The following is a 24,396-nucleotide window of genomic DNA, read 5'->3' as shown; positions in this document are numbered from 1 at the left end:
GATACGAATAACAAACTAGTGGTTACCAGTGGGGAGAGAGAAGCAGGGAGGGCAAGATGGGTACAGGGCAGTAAGAGGTATAAACTATTACGTGTAAGATAAGCCACAGGGGTGTGTGGTACAACATGGGGAATATAGCCAATATTTTATAATAATGATAAATGGAGTATAACCTTTAAAACTGTGAATCTCTGTGCTGAACTCCTGTCACTTATATAATATTGTACATCAACTATACCTCAGTTGAAAAATAAAAGGATTCCAGCTGCAGCCCTGTGCCGTAAGAATCACAGAACCTGGGGTCCCAGCGGTGAGACAGGGACTGTGTAGCAAGCCGTCTGATGGGTCGCCTCTCCCACTGCTGGAGATGAATCTAGTCCATCTGGGACTACCAGCTTCGTAGGTTCGCTAGGGGGTGTCTTCTAGATCAGGGCTTCTCGGCCTCGGCACTGTCGACGTCCTCATCGGTAGCCGGGATGCAGGGGAAGCAGAGCTCGCCCTGGCACTAAGCGTATCGGTGAGCGTCACAGGCTTTGGAATCAAAGGTATGGGTTCAAACCCAGCTTCAGTGGCTCAGTTTTCTACGCTGTAAAATGGCGACAGTATCACCCATCTGAGAGAATACCAGTGAAGGGTGAATGTGGTGATATATATGTGTTTATGTATACACATATATATGTGATTGCTTAGCACAGTGCCTGCACGCAGTTAAGTGCTAAGTAAATGGTGGGTTCCCGTTGCCTGTTGTGGGCTTCACAGAGAAGTGTGTGGACGGGAACATTAATATTTAGGAAGCACTCGCTCTGTGTTACACATCCTACGATTGTTTTCATGGGTGTAGGAAGAATAGACTCTCCCCTCACTGGGTATGGTACCAGCTGTTGACTTAAGGCGATGCGGATGCCTGGCATCAGAGCTGCGGAGGCACGAAATGAATGCATGTGTCCTTCTTCTAGATTGAATGCAAAAAGCCTGACATGTACTCTTATCCAATGACTTCTTCATTTGTTCTTAACTGATGGTAAGTTTTGCAGCGGCAATTATATGTAAAGTCTATAAAGAGAAAAGTCTTGTTTTCTTTTATGCCCAGGCTTTGGATCTTACCGAGTTGTATATTCAGAGTTGGTGCCCATCCCTCTACTCCCAACCACGAACATTTCTTCACCATCCCCATCACTCAGAATTCAGGCTCCCAAAGCCTGGGCAAGAAATCCTGAATTTTCCATTGAGCAACTCAGGTAAAGTGGGAATTGGTAGGAAAGGTAAGAGAGAAAACAGAGAAGAAGAGACAGGGATAATACCATTCTCTGGTCAAGTCAACAACTGTTTGTTAGGTGCATGCTGCCTGACAGCCACTGTGCTTGGTGCTGAGGTTATAAAGACGATCAAAACTCAGCCCCTGACCTCACCAATGTCAGGGCTGCCACTTGTCCTAGGAGCTGGCTAAAATTTGCAAACATTCAACAGGTTGCAAACTTAAGATTTGGGCAGTTTTTGATGTATGTTATTCCTCAATAGAATTTTTTTTTAAATAGTAGCCAACCAAGAAACATAAACCAGATCATTCTTAAAGAAGGTGTGGTGCATACACACACACACACAAACACACACACAATGGAATACTACTGAGCCATAAAAAAGAATAAAATAATGCCATTCGCAGCGACATGGATGGACCTGGAGATTGTCATACCAAGTGAAGTAAATCAGACAGAGAAAGAAAAATACCATATAGTATCACTTATATGTGGAATCTAAAAAAATGACACAAACGAACTTATTTATAAAACTGAAACAGACTCACAGATGTAGAAAACAAACTATGGTTACCAGGGAGAAAAGGAAGGGCGCATTGAGGGATAAATTGGGAGTTCAGGATTTGCAGTTACCAACTACTGTATATAAATTAGATAAACAGCAAGGTCCTCCTGTATAGCACAGGGAACTATATTCAATACTTTGTAATAGCCTATAATGAAAAAGAATATGAAAAGGAATTTAGATACATGTGGATGACTGAATCACTATGCTGTACACCAAAAGCAAACATTGTAAACCGACCATACTTCAATCGAAAAAAACACACCATCATTCTAAGTGCTGGGTGCAGATGTGCCCAGGGCATTGTGGGAGAACGAGAAGAAGGTAGGATGTGTTCTGTGTGAGGGAAGGCTTCCTGGAGGGGCAGGTTGGGTTCCTGACAGAGGTTCCAGGTGAGCGAAGCTGTGGAGGAGAGAAACCATGTGGTGTGGGCAGGACACTCTGAGGAGCCCCGGCTTGCAGGAGCATAAACTGTGAGGCAGGAGCCGATGAGCACTGAGGTTGGAGAGGGAGGCAGGGACTTTGTCTGGGAGGTGGGCTTGAACTTGTGGGTGATGGAGAGTCCTGGGCGGGTTCCTGTCAAAGGAGGAAGTGGTCTGATATGCGTTGTAGATGGTAGTGTGAAGGCTGGCTCATGACCAGGGGCAGGGAAGCCAGTTTTGAGGCCATTGCCATTTTCCAGATAAGAAATGGGTGAGAGTTTGAAGTAAGAGACAAGCTTTTATACTTCATGCGGACGCAGACACAAGCACATAATACTTTCCAATTGAAGACTTTCATATGTTCTTTTACAGAAAAGCCCATTTGAGCTTGGTAGACACAAAGGTAGCATTGTTCAAGAGGAACTCATTTCTTGCTTATTTCTTTTTTTGGTAGCAGGAGATGTTGGGTGCGCGTTCAGTGCTCCTGTGTCAGCTCTAAGCAGCACGCATTTCAGGTCTTCTGCATTTTTGGTTTTGGAGACATTTGTGAGAAAGTAATTCTTCCATATCCTTTTGGGGGTTTACTTGCCTCTTGTCTCTTCTCCGAAATATTTTCTGTTATCTGCTTTACTGGCGATACTCTCGTCTGGGGAGTGAACACCCTGTATTAGCTCATCTTTTCCACCTTTGGCTCCTCGCTTCTTTCCTCATCTCTTCTTGAAGCAGCAAAATGGGGGAAGAGATTTTAGTTCCTCTCTGTAACTGCCCCCGACCCCCCAACATTGACTAACATGTTTTCTCATGCCCTGCTCCTTTAAACTAGGAGACTGAAAGGTCTGCTCAGTCATTCCAGAACCATGGCTGTGAGAGCGACACTGCTGGTGCCCTGGACTCGGGTGGGGAGGATAAGCTTGGAGCTGCGGACTCAGGATCGTTCTGGACACTTGCATTCCAGCTGGAGGAGAGTCGGGAGGTGATAACCATACAGGTGATCGTCTAGCCAAACTCTTGGGCTTCAGAGGAATGTTGATTTCATTGTCTCCCAAAGGGGACGAGTAAATAATGAGATACTGTCTGAGGTATTGCCCCAGCCAGAGTGTTTCCTGCTGGAGGCTAGGATGCTGCCGAGCACTGGAAGACTTGTGTGAGCCACTTGTGAGGAGTGTGGCTCTGGGCAAGTGACTTCACCTCTGGAAGACCCACCTCCTCTTTATAGATCATGTAAAGGGGATAACAGAGCCTGTCATTTTGCCCTTACAGGTTGTGTGACGGTGGTGGTGGAAGCATTTTGGACACTGAGAAATGCATTTTGGAAATATTGGCCTAGTAAGAGAATTTTCTCCCGAACATTAACCAAAGCCCCACTGAAGCAGTTTTGATTGTAATAAACAATCAATTTTTTAAATATTTGACCTGTCTTGGTGGGAGAAGTATGAAAATTCAACAGTATTTGAACTGTTGATTATTGGACTTTTTGGATTTTTTTTTTTTTTTAACTTTGGCACACTGATCTATCTAAACCTGGTAGGGATAAGCCTCCCAACGTTGTCTCTTGGAGAGACTCCCAACTGGCAACTATGGAGAAATAAAGAGAAAGTATGCAAAATGCTCCTTCAGTTGGGTGGGAGTACCTAACGGTGTCTTGATTCTCCATTACGGAAAGACCTGTGACAGATGTCTGCTGGTTTCCTTTGGTCTCTCAGCCTACTTACCGCTCTCTTTTCCTTTGCAGGAAATTTTCATGCCCGGCAAGGCAGAAACTCACTGGAAAGTGGAAACTGAGACTTAGCACTATGAGAAGGGAGGCACTGGCTCAGTCCCACCACCTGGGCTTGGATCTGGGCTGTCCCCTGCCCTCCCTGCAGGGGACTGGGTAGGTCTCTTTGCCTCTCTTGGCCTGAGCTTCTCCTATATGGATTGGTTAGGATCCTATGAAGGTCATTTCCAGCACAGGGGTTGTGCACTGTCCCAGTATATAGTCAATAATACTTTCTAAGGACTGGCCTGGAGCTGCTGAGGGACTGGGTTACTGGTCCTACAGGACAGGATTTCCTGCTCACTCATGGAAGTTATCAGGACTTGATGTTTCTGTGCCAAGTCCCTGGGGGTTTTTTTCCCCTCCTTGACGGAGGCACTGGGGATTGAACCCAGGACTCCGTGCACGCCAAGCACGTGCTCTGCCACTGAGCTGTACCCTGTACCCGTCAAGTCCCTGGTTTCTGCTCCTTACCATGGTGTGAGGATTGGACATGCCCCAGCATTGCTGGGTGGCCCCAGCTTCCCCAGGATGTAGGACCGTGCGGGGCGCAGACAGATGCTGTATTTTCCTTCAGCTCCTGTTCTGGGGAGGCAGCAAGGGAAGAAGTTGGAGAGGGGAGTGGTCACTCTGCACAGGGACCCGAGGCAAGGGTGGTGGGAAAAGGGTCCCTTGTCAAGTATCAGGCCACCGCTGAGACCTATGGGGTGAGCATTACTCAGAGGGTGGGTCCAGTTCCCATTTTAGAGCTGAAGTAAACTCTCCAGGCCCTGTTGTAGTTGGCTAATGGTGATCCCCAAACCACAGGCTCCAGAGATATGAGCCAGCGTTCCAGGAGAAGCCACCCACGGGAGAAGGGAGGACAGAGGGAGACAAGCTGGCGCAGGGCCTGCGTGTTTGGAGCTGATTGTTTCAAATGGAGGGTGATTGTACCCTCCACCCCAGGGTTCATTGGTCAGACCTCAGGCAAAGTCCAGTCCACATCCACGGATGCTTACATGACATGGAGCCGAGCTCGCCCTCCCCAAAGTCAACATCCAGAGAACCAAGGGAGTCAGGGGGTTCCTTACAAGTTCTTCATTCCATTTTTTGTTTTTTTTTCCCCCAAGCTCAGAAAAACCAGCTCACCACTTAGGAGGCTGGGTTTGGATGTCTCTCCAAACCCCTGGTCAGATTGCTATCTTTCAACAAAAACACAGGGTTAGCTGAATTTTCTTCCAAATTTCATTTCAGACAATTATCTTGGCATGTTATCTGTAATATTTCCTTTGGAGGGTTCTTCCACACTGAAAAAAAAGAATTCATCTTCTCCTGTGAATGAGCGTATTGAGAAATAAAGCCTCAAATCAGTCAAGATGTATGAAGACTTGCGTGGCTCCCGAGTGTGAGCTACACTGACCGTGGCGCTCATGGGGATGCAATAGCGAAGGAAGACCCTAGAAGAATGCAGGTCTGGACCCCCACTGGCAACCCACGAAATCTGAGAAGTCTTCCTTGAAAAGTCAGAGATTCAACCTCTTGCCTTAAGGTCAGGTCATACTTGAATCTTCAGACCCTTTCATCCTTCAGCACACAAACCCACACACACACACACACGCATGCACACACACGCATGCACATGCACGCATGCACGCAGAAAATACACACTGAATGCAATATTGCAACCTGCTGCCCTCCCTTGGAACTCACAGCAATTAGGAGTTGAATTCCCCAGTTGGCTGAGCTGGACTTAGAATCCTAGCAAAAGGGACTCTTGAGAAGAAAAAAGGAATTCCACACTGGTGAGGTTAGGGCTGCGGTACTTAAAAGTGAGGTGGTTTCACAGAGACTGTTTTAGAAAGGGACAGGTCCTGATGCTCTCGGAGACAGGGGTATTGGGTGAAAGGCAGGGGAACTGGTCCAGGAGCCTTGAAGATTGGAGCTGGTGCTCTGGTGGGGCTGGGACTGGGTTTACCTTCTGAGCATCCCCATCTGCCCTCTTACTCCGACAGCCCAGGGCCCTAGGGTTGCTCTATTCTCCACTCATCTCTGAAAACCTTCCATCTCCGATGCAACTTCAAAGCCCCCTGGGAAAGCCAAGTTGCCAATTAAGCCTCTTTGAGGCAGGTTCTCATTCCTTCCCCCACTAATTGAAATGTTACTCCTTTTACTAGACCCCTAAACCACCCAAACACAACGGTCTTCCTCATTTGCATTGTAACAACGTCCCTAATGTGCTTCCAAGAGCTTTCCGTGAAGGGAACCTTCTCTCCTCTCCTGGTATGAACGTTCAAAAGCAATTCGAGGCAAAGGCCTTCATTTCCATCCCTATACAGCTGCTCATTAGCTAAGGTGGAAGAAATTCCTTTTATTCTGGGTTCATTTCCCAGGATGATAATGTCTTGTTTGTCTCAGGCCACTGTTCCCAAACTAGGCCTTAATTGCTGATAGTAATTGAGTTAATACATATTTGCAGCCTGGTAAGGTGAAAGAAGGTCTCCTGCAGTTTTATTTGAGACATTTCATTAAACCTGCAATAAAGTCATTAACAAGTTGCTCAGTGTTAATGCTGTCTGGTCCTTTATCTTGTCTCTGGCCCTTGGGAAAGTTGGGTGAAGGCAGATGGCTTGGGTGTAGGATGAGTCTCAGGCTGGGTGGACTAGGGACTGGCAGACCTCACCTCCTCACCTCCAGGTTCTCTATTCAGAGAGGAGGGCCTCTCCTTGGGAAAGCAGAAAGCCTGGGGCAGCACTCCGCAGCTCTCCCAGGCAGCCAGCCAAGGAGCGCAGGCGGGGTGATGAAATCCCATCAAAGCCACAGGGCTGGGCCAGGCTCCTGAATTAGCTCCCACCAGTAACTCGAGCCCCAAATGGCCCACAGGCTGGGCACCGAGCCGAGGTGCCAGGCTGTGCGACAGCCTGGCCACTGGAGCCCGCCCAGAAAGAGGGACTGGAAACAGGGCAGGAGGAGGGATCAGGGGCCAAGGGCAGTGCCAGGGGAAGCCAGGGGTTTTCCAAACTTTACCCTGGGAGACCCGACGGCTGCCTGTGAGAAGCCAGTCTTGTCCCATTCCCTCTCTTTCCTTCCCATAAACAGGGGGAGCCACCTCACCATGGGGTTCCAGGCCTCTTCATTTCATCGGAGGGAAATTGGCTTACCAAAAATGCAACCGGCTTGAGTCAACTGTGAGTCTCACCGCCCCCGGAGTGCTGCTCCCTGGTGCCAGGCACTTCCTTCCTCTCCCCCTCGCCTTGCCTGGGCCTCTGGCTACTTTTCCTTCTGGTCCATCCCTGAGGGGTGGACCAGGCTGGCAGAAGCAGCTGGCATTCCCCGGAATCCACGTTGCTGAGTGTTTCCTGGATGCTCACCTACATTTCCCAGCTCCCCTTGCAGCAGACACGGCGGGGACTTGGAAGTCACAAGGGCTAGCTCTGTGCTCTTCGCCCTGTCTGGCTGCCTGGAGTGGAGATGAGCCTCGGGGCAACTTTTGAAGCCAGATGTTAAAAATGGTAGAGCCTCGGTCAGCTCAAATCTTAAATGATGGGTGGAGAGTAGCTGTCCCACCCACGCCATGTATGAACAGTATCTCTGGAGTGTAAACCGCTGTGCACTTTGGGGACTATTTGTTATAGCAGGGGATTTGCTACCCAGCCTGAGACATTCAGTACTAGGAACTGAGGGCGCTGTTGCCTTTGCCTAGACTGCTCATCCACTAGCGCCTCTCCCAAGCATCCCTGAAGACTCAGCTCAAATTCCAGCCCTTCTGTGTCTTCCCATGGGCAGAGGAAACACAAATGTAGCCTTATCTAGTCACTCATCTATGGGCTCCAACGGAAGTCACCTTTGCCTACCTCTGGGCAGCCTGAGCCAGGCAGGGATGTGGGACATGGCCAACCGACGGAGATTTAGAAACTCAGCTTGAAGGCCTCCAAACCAAAGGTAGCTCCTCTGAGACTCTGATTTTTATAATTCTTCGTTTCTGAAATTAGGCTCAAGAGCCTTGATGAAGAGAGTAAGTACTTAGCTGATTTCTCGGGAGATTCAGCAAGTTGGAGATGAATGAGCCCTTAGAAATCGTCTGCCCCTACCCTTTCCCCTGCAGATGAGGAGCCAGAGGCTCCAGGTGGAAAGGCAGAAGCAGTGCCCGGGCCTCCTGACTCTCAGCCCGGTGCTCCTTAATTGTCCTATTTAAGCAAAGCAGATGACATGCTGTTGCCAAGTCTCCATTGCAGCCCCTGGGCCATGCTCAGAATTATTCCTTCTTTTCAGTTCTCTTAGATGTGCCTGTCTTCAGCCCGGTCTTTTTCAGTGTCCTCAAATTCTGCTCCATGCTGCCTTCCTCCTCTCTGAGCATTTAACATCAAGGTTCTCCGTGCTGACTTCCAGTATGAGCATGTAGTGAACTGTCGACATTTCCAAGGTTAATTGTTCAATATTCCTGGGTGGATACAGCCAGTTCAGGGAATGCAGACCTGGTCCTTTGCTCTTTAGCAGGGGATTGGGGCAGGCAGGAGATGTGGCATCACCAAGTCATTCTCTGCTTTTTGGTCTTGTCCTTCCCTTCAAGGGAGGAAGAGTCCTTGAGAAGGAATTCCAGCTCCGTTTTGCAGAGAAGGGAACTGAGGCTCAGAGAGGTCTGGAGACTAGCTCAAGGCTCTGTAAGATGTCAAGGCTTTCTTCTGGTTCCCCCTCCTGTGTTCTTCTCGCTGCAGAGTTTCCTATCAGAGTGAGAAGCTTCTCTTTTTTCCTTTCTAAGTCACAAAAGAAAGTGACATCAGGGTACAGTTTAGGGGGATATTTTAGAACTTAAAACTCAATGAATTTCTCTTATGATTTCCCAAAGCCCAGCCTTATTTTCCAGTGCTAATTTCTTAGAGTTTCAGGGGCCTATTGGTCAAAACTTGACTTCTGACCTAACTTAGGAGTCTATGTACGTTTCCACAATGCAGGCCCATCCTGTCAGCACTTTTTCTGATTGTTGGAGTTGGTTCAAAACCCACGTTTCTGCCCTCACATCCTTCCTTTCAGGAAGCTGCAGGGGAATCAGTGTCCTGGATGCTTGGCTCAGGAATGGCGCTTAAGGTCATATGGTCCAAACCTCTCATTGTATTTTGGGGTGGGGGGGCGGACCACAGGCCCATGGTGAGCCGGTGGAAAGGTTGGCCTGGTGTCCTGACTCTTCAGCACAAAGTGCTTTGTAGAGAACACGTGCTAGGAATCCAGATTGATTAATGTCCCCATAAAGCAAAGAAGGCAAAGCATTTTCTTTAAATCCCATAGCCTGGAGGAAGAAGGAGGCAGTCTCCTTTGGGAAATATATTACATACCACTCTGTCTATGAAATTGCGTTTATGAAATTGTCATCTTTTGGGGATGTGATGACTCTTTTCCTCTGGGATGGTTCCCTGCAGCTTTGCGATTCATCTCTTCTGCTTTGTCTGCAGTTTTTTTTTTTTTTCTTCAGCTTAGTGAGTGTGTATGCGGGGAGAGGGGAGGCGGCGTTATGGGTGGGGTGACTGACCATCACACAGACCCTGGAGCAGGAGAAGGTTTGACAAGGTTAGAGTTGGGATGCCCAGCAACAGCCAGTCTATAGTAATTTATTAGATGTTTAGCATAATGAAGGAACATTGCTTAACATATGCATACTTGGTAATTCACTGGGTGCTTTTCCTGTTTGGTATCTTTTTAAATTGCTTTTAAAAAATCTTTGGAAGGCAGAGACTTGGAGAGGAAGAGATAACATGTTGGGGAATCTACAATACTCTAGGAAATGTGCTTCTGATTTTCACATATCTATGAGAAAACTCTTTCCGTCCATGAGACAAGGGACTGTATCGTCATTGTCATGGCCAGGACATCTGTGCTCAGAGCAGTGACTTGCCTGGGATCTCACAACTAGGAAGTGGTGGAGGCAGGATTTGAATTCAGATCTCTATGGGTCAAAGCCACATTTCTTCCCACAACATCAGTCTGCCTCCCTGAGTGCACTGAACTGGTAACAAAAAGGAGCAATCTCCCCCACCTTGTAGTTTGAGGAAAGCGAGTCTAAGTCTCAGAGAGGCCAGAAATACCATAGTCTCTAATCATAAAATTGGGACTAAAATTCCAAGCTTTGCCAAGTGGAATGGTATTATCCAAGGTACGGTCCCCACCTCAAGAGACCAGCCATTAGCTGGGGAGTCATGTTTGATCCTTGTGTTCCAACAGGGAATGGTTCAGAATGAGCCCATGGGGCAAGGCTAGGCTGCGTGGTGTGAAAGGTGAGGACTGACGGATCTGAGATGCTGGACCTATTGTCCTGTCTATTAGTCTATTAAAACTGTCTTTGCCATAGACCGTGGATCTTCTTATACTATTTTTTAGAACCTCTTGTGATCTGGAAATAAGAAAACCCAAATCAATTTTAGATAAATATTTTGCAGTAATTGCCTTTACTTAACATGGGCAGGGCTCTCTCCCCCTGGAGAATGAAGCTGGAGCCAATGTAATCGCTGATCAGATCTTCTCCTCACAATGGTCTGAGTGGGCGCCTCTCCCCTCAATGTTACCTCCCAAAGGAACAGGGGATAAACACCCTTGTAAGAGAGTTGGTCTCATTTTGCTGACGTGAATTCAATGGCTCACAGCTCCATTCTACTCATCCTGGCTCCGGCTTAAGTTTTAAAAACTAATTCTCTCTGCATTAATCTGAAAAGATCCTTCAAACAAAAGCTCAACATCTGAGTCTATTTACCGAGTGTGCAGCTGTGTCAATTGGGCCAAGACAAAGCGAGGCTTCCTGGTCAGCCCACAATGGGCTGCAGGTAGTCCTGCAAACAGAGAAACACAAGGCAGGGTCCTTTCAGGAGCCAGCAACCCTCCTTCCAATAGGGAAGAGCCCGAGCTGAGGGGTCAAGAGAGGAGTGCTGCCCCACCCCCACTGCCATCACACACACACACACACACACACACACACACACACACACACACAAAGTGCGGGCTGGAGGATGTGATCTGTAAGCCCATCAATTAGGGCTATTAAAAAGGTAATTAGCCCTCTTCCATGGAAACCAAGGACAGAGAAGTGAAAAGGGAAAATTCATTTCCACGTGGTCACATTTTAATGTGACAAGTACACTTTCGTAAGGACGCGAGATGCAATTGTGGAGACTATCACTTGGTTGGTTATGATGGGAAGGTGATCTCAAGTCAGTTTAAGAGCTAACTTAGAATAAAAATGATAACTATTTTTATTATCAAAAAAAAATTTTTTTCTGCTATCAAATCAAACACTAGATTCAAGTCAAGTGGCCAGATGTGGGAGGCCAGGGAGGAGCTGAGAGTCATTCCCTTTCTAGTTTCCTCTCCCGAAGAGAATTGTGGCAGGAGATGAAATCTGAAAATGTCCACGATGAACAATTTGTCTTGGATTCTGGCAAATGTGAAATTCGGAATTAGTTGTTTCTGTTCCCTCTCTTTTCAAACATGGGTGGGTATTTTCGTCAGAAAGCCCAAGAGAGAAGAAAATGAAGACAGGAAAGACCTTTCTCATAATGAGACCTGAAGATACCCATTGAAATGGATCTAAAGAATACGGCACTCTGTGCAACACCGTCCCAGTTCCCAATGGACCTAGTGCGTACACATATTCACACTGTCTCTGTGTGTTTGCTCGCTTTCAAGTAAAGGGTAATTTAATTTTGTTTTGTTTTTCTCCAGCGTCTAGTTCTCTTTCACTTCCCCTTCCCACTTTACTGAGGTAAGATGTACATGCAGTTAGAAGCACAGATGTTAAGTGTCCAACTGGGTGAATCACTTCTTGGTAATCCACACAACAACCAAGATATACAATGATTTCCATCATCTCAGGAGTTTCCTGCCCCATGTGGTCAATAACCACCACCCCCTACTCCCACTCAGGCAATCACTATTTTAATTTTTATTACTATTGATTAGTTTTGCCTGTTCTTGAATTCCATATGAATTAATTATATGGTAGCAATTCTTTGTGTGTGACATCTTTCACTCAAAATAGTATTTTTGAGATTCATCCGTGATGTTGATTGAGTGTATCAGTTCATTTTCTTTTATTTATAAGTAGTATTCCACTGTAGGACAACACCGCAATGTATCTGTTCTTATGTTAATGGACATTTGGGTTGTTTCCAGTTTTTGTTATGAAATAAACATTCTTGTGTAAGATCATTTGTAGGCATATGTTTTTATTTCTCTTGGGCAATTACCTAGGGGTGGAATTGCTGAATCATAGGTTAGGTGTATTTTTAACTTTATAAGAAACTAAGAAACTGCTAGTTTTCTAAAGTGGTTGTACCATCTTATGCTTCCAAAAGCAATGTATGAAAGTTTCAATAGCCCCATTTCCTTACAAACACTCCGTGTTGTCAATCTTTTTAACATTAGCTGTTCCAATGGATATGAAGTGGCAATCTCATTGTGGTTTCAATTTGCATTTCTCTAATGACTAGTGAGTGATATCAAACACCTTTTCATGTGATTATTATCATCTGCATATCTTCTTTCATGAAGTTTCTGTTTAAGATTTTGCCCATTATTTATTGGCTTTTCATATTATTAATTTGTAGATATTCTTTATACATTCTGGATATAATCTCTTCTAACATACAGGTATAGAAAATGTTTTCTTTGTCTCTGACTTCCATTTTCATTTTTTGAATAGCATCTTTTGATGAGTAAAATTTTATTTTGATGGAATCCAATTTTTCAATATTTTTCTTTTGTGACTAGTGCTTTCTCTGTCCCATCTGAGAAATCTTTGCCTAACCTAAGACTGCAAAGACATTTCTCTATGCTTTCTTATAGCAGCTCTACAATTTTAGCTTTTGTGATTAACTCTACAATTCATCTCAAATTAATTTTGTGTGTATGGTGTGAGGTAAGGGTTGGGGCTCATTTTTCCCAAGTATTTATCCAGTAGTTCCAGCACTATTTGATGAAGACTTTCCTTTTTCCATTCAATTGCTCTGATGCTTTTATCACAGATCAATTGACTATATGTGTGGCTCTATTTCTGAACTCTCTGTTTTTTGTCTTTTTTAATGTCAATACTACATTGCCTTGATTGTTGTAGATTTTTAACACACCTAGAAATCAGAAATTGTGGGTTTTCTAATCTTTCTCTTCTTTTTAAAGATTATTTTGGTCACACTAGTCCTTTGCATTTTTATACACATTTTGGAATCAACTCGTCAATTTATACAAAAAAGTTGGTTGAGATTTTGACTGGGATTATGTTGAATCTGTAGATCAGATTGAGAAGTAGGAGAAAAGGCTTAATATTAAGCCTTTCATTTAATGAATGTGGTATATCTTTCTATTTATTTGTTTTCTTTTTTCAATAATATTGTATAACTTTTAATATGGAGGTCTTGCATATCTTTATTCCTTAGTTCATGAATTTCATTGCTACTATAAATGGTATTGTGAAAATTTTATCTTCTAATTGTTGTTAGTATGCAAAAATAGAATTGATATTTGTCTATTTGACCTCATAGCTTGCTATGTTGCTAAATTCCCTAGTTAGTTCTATGAGTGGCTTTACAGGTCCTTTAGGATTTCTGATATGTGTTATTCATGTCATCTACAAATAAAAATAGTTTAATTTCTTTCTTTCCAATCTTTCTTCCCACCTTACTGCACTGGCCAGAATCTCCAGTAGAGTGCTGAAGGGAAGTGGTGAGTATCGACATCCTTGCCTTGTTCCTGATTTTAGAGAGAAGGTGTTCCATAATCTACCATTAAGTGTAATGTTAACTATGGTTTTCTCATAACTGTCCTTTATCAGACGTTTTATTTCTAGTGTGCTGAGAGACTTTTAAAATCGTAAGTGACTATTGAACTTTGTCGAATGCCTTTTCATTTTTGAGATGATCATATGGTATTTTTCTATGATTCTTTTGATGTGGTGAATCATATTGATTGCTTTTTGGGTGTTAAATCAACCATGCATTCCTGGGCTAAATCTCACTTAGTCATAATGTGTTATCCTTTTTTTATATAATGCGGGATTTGATTTGCTAAGATCTGTCAAGCATTTCTGCATCTATTTATGAAGGATATTGATCTGTAGTTTTTACTTTATGGTAATATTTTTGTCAGTATTATGATGGTGTGATGGTTAGTTTAATGTGTCAACTTGGCTAGACTATAGTACCCAGTTATTCAATCAAACACTAATCTAGGCATTGCTGTGAAGATATTTTGTGGATGTGGTTAACATCTGCAATCAGTTGACTTTAAGTAAAGGAGATTATCCTTGATAATATGGGTGGGCCTTATCCAATCAGCTGAAGGCCTTAAGAGTAAACCAGTTTCCCAGAAAAGAAATTGTTTCAGGACTGCAGCATCAATTCCTGCCAGAGTTTCCAGCCTGCTGGCCTGCCCTACACACTTTGCACTTGCCATGCCCCACAACTGCATGAGCCAAGAGCCAATTCCTTAAAATAAATCTCTACCTATCAACACATAGAAAAATGAAATCTCAATCTTGTGAAGGTTTGTTTTAAGGACTTGGTAGAGTGGGTCTATTTCAGTTTTGTTTTGAGTATGGACCCTATTCTATGGCATGGTCCTTTCTCTGAAGGTGTAGAATTTCTGGAGTCTCGCATGAATGGTGAGGTGCTCACCAAGATATCTCTTCACTCTGCTTGGCTGGAACTCCAAAGTCTTTCAGCATCAAGGACCTCTGGAGTCTCCATTCAGATTTTATCCTCATCTAATGAGTTCTCTGATAGGTCTACTGGAGTTCTGTCCTGTGCACTTATGGCCCTGATCTCAGCCAAGAAGCCAGAGGGCATCCCCAGTATACACTTCTGACAGCATTCCTGCACAGCTACCTCTTTGCTGGTACCGTGCCCTACAAATTCCAGCTGCTTCAGCATCCCTGGTCTCTGCTTCCTCAACTGAGCACATTCACCTTACTCTTCTTGTGCCCCACCTCCCTGCACTATGATCTGGTAACTGTTCCCATGCAGAAAGCCAGGACGTATGTAGGGCTCACTTGATATGTTTCTTTTCTATCAAGGATTACAGTCCTGTTGTCTATTGCCCAATGCCTAAAACGGGCTACTTCATACATTTTGTCCTATTTAATCATTACCTATGGTAGGAAGGCATTCTCCAATACCTATTTACTCCATCATGGCCAAAAATGGAATTTCATCTATATACACATTTGTCAAACCATCCTCCAAATCAAGAACCTACCTATGAATCTAAAAGAAGAAAATAAAAAAGGACACTATGAACTCATCTACAAAACAGAAACAGACTTGCAGACATAGTAAGCAATCTTATGGTTACTGGGAAAAGGGGGTGGGAGGGGATAAATTTGGGAGTTTGAGATTTACAAGTGTTAGCCACTATATATAAAAATAGATTTAAAAAAAGTTTATTTTGTATAGTACAGGGGACTAGGTTCAATATTTCGTAATAAACTTTAATGGAAAAAATATGAAAAGAAATATATGTATGTATATGCATGGCTGGGACATTGTGCTGCACACCAGAGATTGACACATTGTAATTGACTGTACTTCAATAAAAAAAAATTTTTTAAATCTAAAACAAAAACAAAAACAAACCTACCTATGCCATCTTCTTCATCTCATGTGCTGAGCAAAAGGCAAAAATCACCGATGAGTTCAGAAAAATCACTGGGTGATTCTTATAACACTTGTCTTCCACCATCCTCAAAACACAAACATATCATAGTTTCTGAAAATCCAAGCCAGTCCTTAGTAGTCCTTTGTCGGCCAGCATTTCTCAAACTGTGCTCTGAGGAATGCTGGCTCCATCAGCAGTTAAGTGGTAATCTGTAAATAAAGGATTCTCAGATCAAATACTTTGGGGGAAATGTTATGTCTGATTTTTTCTTCCAGGAGAGTCACATACATATTAACATGTTAAAGACTCTGACAAGTCCTGTTGAAAAATTGTCATTACTTCAGTGTTCCCCAAACTTCATTAATTAGTAGAACTCCTTCACCGAATAGTCATTAATATTGGAAATATGTGTTCTTTAGGTTCATGGATTACCTGACCTCTGATCTATTTTCCCCCAACTTTTTTGGAAAATAGTATTCAGAAGGGAAAAAGAGAGCTTTTAGGTTTGGCAAATCAGTTAACGTCAAGGCTGCTGATACGGTATATAAGCTGAGCATTTTTGGTAGAGCCAGCAATCAAACAGATAATACAAACCTCTCCAGGAAACTATGTGTTTGGATTATATACTTTTTGGATTATATATACACACTAAATATGCAAACAATGAGGTGTTATAGGAACAGGGACTTTTTGCTTTAAAGCTGATGGGCTTAGATCAGCATATTTATTTTTTAAAGACCCAGAAATCTGGAAGTATAATGCTAGCCTATAAAGTCTTACCCTCACTCGTATTTCATATATTATTGTATTTTTTTTAGATAATAACCCACATATATAAATTTTATTAGTCATTTATGAACCCCCCCAACATACTTTTGGAAACATTTTCCAGCTCAAACACCTTTTTAAAACCAAATGACATCATGTCTGTTGGGATATACTGTTCTATCCTGGAGATTGGGAACACTTCCCACCCCTCCATAAAGCAAAGGCCGCAAAGTTTATCATCATCCTCCCTAAAAGCAAGTACCTTGAAAATGTAAGCACAGCGAAACCCCAAAGCACAGCACTGAGGAAGTCAGCTAGGCTTACAAGCCTCTCCCTGGGGGAACTGTCTGTCCTACAGTCCCGGGAACTTCAGGGGCCCACGAAGGGTGAGCACAGGAAGGGACCCTTAGTTGCTCTGTGTCCCTGGGTGCTGAGAGAGGCTAACTGCATTCTTCTTGTCAGTGCCCTTTGCCCGCTCCATGTTCTGACCTGCAGGTAAAGGCAAAGTTGATACACTCGTTCATCCATTCAATCCATTCATTTATCAATTAAAAACTGAGTTACTGAATGCCAGTTATGTACCAGGCATAACTGAATGTCAGTTACATTCCAGAGGTGCTGGGATGTAGTGGTGGACAAACCCAGTCCCTCCCCTAACGGAGTTTACGTTCTGGTGAGGAAGAGGAATGACCAATCAAGTCCCAGAGCAAGACGTGCTGTAGGGAAAAGAATCATGTTAGGCGGCTGGACAGTGTTTGGAAGAAAACCGTGTTACACAGGGTAAATAGGAAGATTTTCTATGACAGGTGACATTTATGCAGTGACATGAATGAGAGGACAAGACAAAGACACATTTAGAGGAAGAGCTTTCCAGGCAGAGGGAACACTAAGTGCAAAGGCCCTGAGGTTGATTGAGGCTTTTAATTGAGTCCAATGGCTCCTATACACTAATCGGATGCATCAGCTTCACCTAGAAAGCTTGAAAACAAATCACACTTCTGGGCTCCACAATCTCAGAGCTGGATTCAGGAACCAGAAGTGGGACCTAGGAACTGAGATTTTTTTTTAAAAAGATTCCTCCAAAGTTTTTGATGTCTTGCCCAGTTTAGGAAGCTGTCAACTAATCCAGTGACCTCATTTTACAGATGAAGACACTGAAGTCCAGAGAGGAGGAAAGATTTTGCCCCTGGTCACAGAATTAAACTGTGATGCAAGCAGGGCTGGAAACCATATTCCCACGCTCCCAACTGGTACTCTTCCCCATCACCCCGCCCTCTTATCCAGACCACCTCCTCCCCAGCTCCTTCCCATCTGCCCCAACAGAAGAGCCAACAGAAATGCATTTCCTCTAACAAGAGTTGCTGCTAATATTAATTATTACTAAGAACAATAGCTACCACTTTTCGAATATTTGCTTTATTTCAGGTACTGTTCTGAGCACTTTACATACATTAATTTACTTAATCTTCATGATAATCTTACGGGACTGATGTGTTTATTAGTCTCACTTTAGATGAAGAAACTGAGGGCGGAGAGGTTAAGTGACTTCCTGGAGGCCACACAGCTGGCAAACGGCTACCTGCCTGCAGAGTTGATGATCCTGGACTCACTGCCTTGTTGCTTCGCGCTGACCTGGGCAAGAGCTCGGGGCAGATGATTATTGCTCTTATTGATCTGCATCAACAGGAAACCTCAGTTGCCCTCCTGTGCCCATCCCAGTGACACCCGCCGTCCCGTTATGCAGGCAGCTGGGAGCACACCTGGAGCCGGTGGTTCACAGTTCAGGCTGTGCGGTACGTCCCTGTGGACGGCACCTGTGGTCTGAACATCATGAGTTACTTTCCAGAGACTCCCAGGGCTAAGGAGAAGGGTCCTAGCTCAGGGGTAGAGTGCGTCCTTAGTGTGAACGAGGTCCTGGGTTCACTAAATACACAGCTGAATAAATGGTCGTTTGCTCCTTTGTAAACAAAATGCACTCTATTCAAGGAGCTCCAAGATTTCAGCAACCACAGCCTCTCAGGTTGACAATACTGGATGCTTTGCCCCCACCTCTGCATAGCGACAGCTCCAGGACCAGAAGGTCTGGGGTTGGCATCTCCTTAATCCTCACTCCAGCCAGTAACAGCAGACTCTGTGCTGGCCCTCCAGCACACTCCTGCCTCAGAGCTTTGTACCTGCTGTTCCCTCCGCCTGGAACCGTCTACCTTGGATACTCGCATGACTCACATCCTTCCTTTATCCAAATGTCCCCTCCCAGACAGACCCTCTCTACCTCTCTTCCCTTTCTCTTTTACCTTGTTTTATTTCCTTCCATAGCACCTATCACTGCCTGTGAGTATGTGATTATTTATTGTCTAACTCGCCTACTAATATGTAAGTTCCATAAAGGCAGAGATTCCTGTCTGGATTTTTTTGCCCCAGAACCTCAAACAGCACCTAACACTTAATACATTTTGGTGAAAGAATGAATGTACAAGCTTGGCTCGGAGTTTTTGTTTTTTGGTCTTAAGGATTCCGTATCACCTCCAACCTTTGCTCCACTGCAGTGGGCGTGTATGAACCAGACGGAGGTGTGAGAGGCCGACCTAATATAATCACCTCCTACCTAAGAGCAGCTGTGCCCTACCTGGCCTGCTCGCCCCGGGCTGCCCCCGGTGAAACCTTGGCAGCTGCAGGGTAGGTTCTTGCCCTCCCAGGGCTGCCACACGGTGCTATCTGCCATCCCCACCCCGGGGTCCTTGTGTGACTTCCCGGAAGATGGACGCCCCATGGCCTTGCTTTGAATTCCTCTTCTTTGACTTAGAGGAGCTGAGGAGCCAAGCAACAAAGGCTGTTTAGAATCGAGTCTTCCCAATTGTTTGGCCTGGTAAATAGATAAACAAAAAAGGGGGGAAGAAAAGGGAGAAATGCAGAGGCTGGCCTGGGCACTCCAGCTGTGGGTCCCCATGGGCCTGGCAGACAGGAGCCCAATTACTGCAGGGCCAGTGTACCTGTGAGGAGTTAATGAGAGGCGTGGGGAGTAGCTGGTGAGGGGGGCCGCAGGGGCTCCGATTAGGACCCCAGAGAGGTGGCCCGTCCCCGCCCCCAACAGGCCTAATGACCGATTAATCCCAGCAGGTTACATCTGGGCACAGCGCTCCATCTCTTTCTCAGGAGGAAGAGGGAGTTATAGGTGGGCCTCCCACTTGGTTTCTTTAGGATTTTTAGATCCTGGAGCTGTTTCTGAATTTAATACTAAAAAGGGCATAAATTAACATTTGGGTGGGGTGGGGGGTTTTCAGTGGGCTGTCTACCGAAGGAGGTCAACAGGAACCTGCCAGAGAAACAGAGGCTGTCACAGAGCGCGAGTTCAATCCCCTCGCTTCTCAGAGGTGGAGCCTGAGACCCACGGCGGGCCTTTCAAGAGACCCTCAGGAGAGAGTGGCTTCTTGGGACAGGAAGAAACTGCTCGTCGGAGGGTCAGTGCAGGGGGTTCCGGGGCTGCGTGATGGTGAGAAGCCTCTGGAACAGAATTCCGGCTCTGCTGCTGCTGAAGCTTCCTGTCCTCCTGCTCCTTATCTGCGAAATGGGAGCAGTGCCAATGCCTGCTCCCAGGGCTGCTGTCAGGGCTAAACGCGCCCAGAGGAAAGCCTGGGCCAAGACAGCCTGAAGCAAGGGCTAGATTTTATAATTATTTTGGTCTGCTTTTCCAGGGCCCCTTCCGCTGTCCCTCCTCGAGGTGAGGGTCAGACTCAGACTGCAGATGTGGGTGGATGGTGTCTGATGTCATTCATTTCAGCTTCACAGTGTCTTTCTGGGTGCCTGCCACATGCTGGGCGCCCGCTGTGACAGGCAATATACACGTGCCAACGTGAGAAAGAGGCTCCCCTCCTGAAGGGCCACTGGAAAGAGCTGCCGTTGGGAGTCGGGAGACACGACTTCGAGAGGCGGGTCCTCCTTGTGCCACATGTCACCTCAGCCAGCTGCTTCATCTTCCTCGATCTCTGTGTTTCCCTCCCTCAGGACTCGAGCAAGGATCAAATGACCTAAGTGCACACAGAGGCTCTCTGACTGCAGGGGAATGTTTGTGCTAAGGTGAGGTGACAGAGGGGCTGAAGTGGCCCCTCACACAAAGGACCCCCAATTGTACTCAGCCCGACGTGGGCTGCATGTTAATAATGCTGAGAGTGGGCAGCAGAGAAGACTCCCGGGTGGGTCTGCTGGACACCCACACCGGGGTCTGGGCAGAGCAATCCAGGCCAGAGACCTCCTCCTGCCTTACAAACAATGCCGCAGTCCAATACTCTGTCCTTCCTCTCCTCTGTGGCTTCCTGCTGAGTTTGCACCCTTATTTCTTTATAAAAGTTCAGGCCCTTGATTTCACTTGCTCCTGGCTTGCTTCTGGCCCATGACATCTTCTGGCTCTGGGGGTAACCCTGTGTGCCTACTGTTGTCCCCGTGCACTGCCCCTGCTGGGTTGGCTGTGTACAGCCTGCACATGGTTTGCCTGTCTCTCTCTAGGGACCCTACTCCCATGGGCACATGTCATGGTCTGGGTACTCCGTCATCCATGCCACAGCTTAGCAGCTCCAAGCTCCTGGAGAACAGGGCTGCCCTTGGGGAAGCTCTTATTTAGAAATTGGCCCTTTATGGGGGAGCTCTGAGGGCCATGGGAGAGTGAATTACTTCCTTCCTAAGGCAGGGATCAGTGTCTGTTACATTCAGTGATGTCCCACGCTCGATCCTATTTCTCAATCCTATCTCGCTTAACAAATCCCCCTTCTCTATAAACTGTCTTGTTGATCTCAGAATCCATTCTCTGGGTGGCTGTAGAAGACAGCATGCCTTGGCTTCCTCCTGGAGAGGTTCCTTTCACCGGTGGTACCAGGCGCATGCTCACCACGTTATGGGTTTGGTCTTCAGGGCTGGAACTGCATTCTCATTTATGCCCACATGGCCTCTTCCCACACAGCCCAGTGATCTCAAGGCCTCCTGGGTGAAAGCACTGTTTGATGTCATCATTCCTCAGCTCAGATCCTTAGACAGCTCCCATTACTTTTGAAATCAAAGACAAATTTCTCACCTTGGTAGTCAGGACCTCAGACCTAGCCCTCCAAACGCAGCCTGCATTTGCCCCCAATAAGTCCCTGTGGTTGCGTTTCCAGTGAATTGCTCAGTGTTTTCCAGACCTTCCCCTCGAACTTTTCTGTCTTCATCCCCTTCCTTACATTGTTCTCTCTGTTTGCGACAACCTTCCCCAGCAAAACAATGCTCAGGAGGAGCCTGGAAAGCTCCAGTTCCTCCGCCTGTTGGGATCACGTAGAGCTTTTAAGAACCATCTTGAACATCATCTTGTTTACAAAATCTCGGACTAGACGAGGTCCCTTCATCCTTTCATCCTCTAGATGTCCATCCATACCCCTCCTTTGTTTTCCTCTACTTTTACAAGTGCTTCTGTAACTCCCTCATTCTTTCCCACCCCTGTGCCTGGAAGCTCTTTGAGGATGAGGTCTTGGTCTCCATTTCATTTCCTCTCCAGGGCTGTGCACATGGTGCTGTCCTGAGATTATACCCTAACTGAACAACTAGAGTATCAAGAGCAGCAACTCTGGAAACACAGGGGCCACCTCTAACCTCACCAGTCTTATTTCTAATTTCTGTCTGGGTCCCCTGGACCTTATAAAAAGGGTGATTTGCTTTCAGCATCATTTGCTTGAGCTGCTGGAATCAAAAGCCAACACATCCCAATCACTTTAGACTTGAGAAGTCAAACTGCTGTTGCTTGCAAGTTAATGTCACTGTGGCTGTGCCTTGCAGGTGAGTCGTTCAAAGGGGAGTCACATGTGGTTTTGCTCAGCTCTAGGGAGGCCAAACATGAGTTTCTTAAGCTTTTCCAACCAATCCCTATTGAGGAAAAAAAGATAGAGATCGGGCTATTTGTTCAAACAATTTGATTAGCTAAAGCATGTTTTATAGTATCTGAAGGGTTGTTGAAAGAAGTTCCTGTCTCATCACTAAAGGTTGCATTCTTGAACTTGTAAAAGAAACTAGTTAATTAGCATGTCTTTATATCTCCCATACCTTTAGGTAGACTTATTTCCAGACATTTTTAGGATGCATTGGGGGAGGCTGTGATTAAAGAGTATTTTTTTTTTGATATGGTATGGAGGCTGAGTTTCTTGACAATGACTTGAAAAAGAGAATAAATTCAATTTTACATTAGTTGAATGTCTCTAATTGGGTCTTGAAGACCAAACAATTTCCCTCAAGACAGCTGGGCCTTTGGGTAGCCCCAAACCAATTAACTCAAATTATATAATTTTCCTCCCACTCCTACCCCCAAAGCTTGACTTGCTTATTTAGTAAAGAGGAGGATTAGTGCAAGCACTAAGGAGTCCATTCTCCGGCGGCCTGGCACAATATCCTGAACTGAGTTCTGGGCCAGCCCGGAGCACCCTGGCTGGGAAGAAAGGAAAAAGGGGAGCTAAAGTCAAGCCGTCCCCTCGGAATGAGCCTCCTCTTTCTTGGGCTACAATGCAATTCAGCATAAATATATTACTGGATTACCAGGCAGCAGAAAGCAATCTAGCCTTTCAATGGAAACAAGCAATCTTTAGCCCTCCTAAACCTCTGAAAAAGTGCAGGAGCTAATTAAGGCAACAAAACTCACGAGGTGATCAGAGTAGACCAGAGAAATGTGAATGGTTCTGGAGGAGTCTGAATAGGGGTTTATGTGTGTGTGTCTGTGTGTCTGTGTGTGTGTGTGTGTGTGCGTGTGTGTGTGTGTGTGGTTAAAGGGAGCAAAGAGCTGTCTTATGAATAGAGTTCATGTTTCTTCTCTTTCCAAGTGGTCTGTGAAGGCTGGGAGAAGCACTGGGCAAATGATAAAATGATACAATTCCAAATATGCATTTTCCAAATTTTTAAATATCAATAATTTAAGAAAGTGGAAGAATCCTCGACACTTATGATGCTGCCACAAATATGCATTTTGTGATCCTTGTAACAAGATACTAAGTTTCTGATTTGATCGGTCTAAATGGAAATATAAATGAATTTAAAATAGTTTAGTTCTAATAAGAAAGGGAAATTAGTGGTATCTCAAGGCTGGCAGGGTTTTTCAGGGAAGACCTTTTTGATGTTTTTTGGCCTGAGGAATCCCAGTTTGTAAGTGCTGCCTTTTATATGCCAAAAAAGGGAGGCAAAGAGCCACCCCCCCACCCCAAATGTTCTGAGCATATAAAATACGGCACTGAACTTACCCTAGTATCTTCTCACACCTTCTTTCCTGAGAAGACCCTGCCCTGGATACTGTTGGTTCCTTCAACTACTAGAATTGAATAGCTTCGGGGAACAGGCCTCCTTGCATTTCCAGATCCTAGAAGTTATCTTCCACATTTGACTTTTTGTTCATAATCTGTCAGAAAGGGCAATGGAATGAAATTAAAGTTCTCTAGGAAGCTATACCTTCATCTCCTAAAGCTCTCATGGATAAAGTAGTATCTTGTCTTCTGTTGATGCCCCCGTCTCTCTAGGATTTTCTAAAATCTATATGAGAGACCCTGGAGATAATGTTTATTGGTTTGCTTTAGAAGCTACTGACCATCAGTATGAGATTCGGAGCTGGAGAATCACATCCCTTGGTCGTTTGGTCCATAGTACCTGTGACCAGTGCTTAGGCCCCCTGTGTTGACGGTCTGTTTTGGGAAGATGGGTTCTCAAATTCAGGGACCATAGCCCCAGGAAAGCTACTCAGGTAAGACCCAGAATATGGATACCAATTAAAATAAAGATAACTGACTGTTGAGTTCAAATTCTGAAAAGAAGGTTGGAAATTATTTAGTCCACTCCATTATTTTAAAGATGGAGCCATGGAGGGGTGCCAAGGGTATAGCTCAGTGGTAGACTGCATGCTTGGCTTGCACAAGGTCCTGGGTTCAATCCCCAGTGCATCTGTTAAGGGGAAAAAAAAATCATGGCCTCCCAAGAAGAAAGATGGCCAGTTCAGTCACATGGGGACCTGGTGGTACTGCCTGACCAGAACTG

General features: G+C 45.3%; 2 long non-coding RNA genes across 2 annotated transcripts in view; both read left to right on the top strand.

Moving 5' to 3' along the window:
• The window catches only part of LOC107033254 (uncharacterized), a 62,965-nt gene extending 59,745 nt beyond the window's left edge, over positions 1 to 3,220 (top strand). Inside the window, exon 7 of the long non-coding RNA XR_012073491.1 lies at positions 3,067 to 3,220. This is a non-coding gene — a long non-coding RNA (uncharacterized lncRNA). The remainder of the gene's footprint in view (positions 1 to 3,066) is intronic.
• Positions 3,221 to 3,978: 758 nt separating this feature from the next.
• On the top strand, positions 3,979 to 7,867 carry LOC140696880 (uncharacterized). The gene is made up of 3 exons (XR_012073493.1): positions 3,979 to 4,116; positions 5,233 to 5,527; positions 7,075 to 7,867. It is a non-coding gene; the product is annotated as an uncharacterized lncRNA (long non-coding RNA).
• Positions 7,868 to 24,396: the final 16,529 nt, after the last annotated feature.

The sequence above is a fragment of the Vicugna pacos genome, chromosome 1 (genome assembly GCF_048564905.1).
Source record: "Vicugna pacos chromosome 1, VicPac4, whole genome shotgun sequence".
Classification (NCBI taxonomy): Eukaryota; Metazoa; Chordata; class Mammalia; order Artiodactyla; family Camelidae; genus Vicugna; species Vicugna pacos.
Note: the sequence above shows the minus strand (reverse complement) of the source record. Positions and strands in the feature narration are given on the sequence as shown.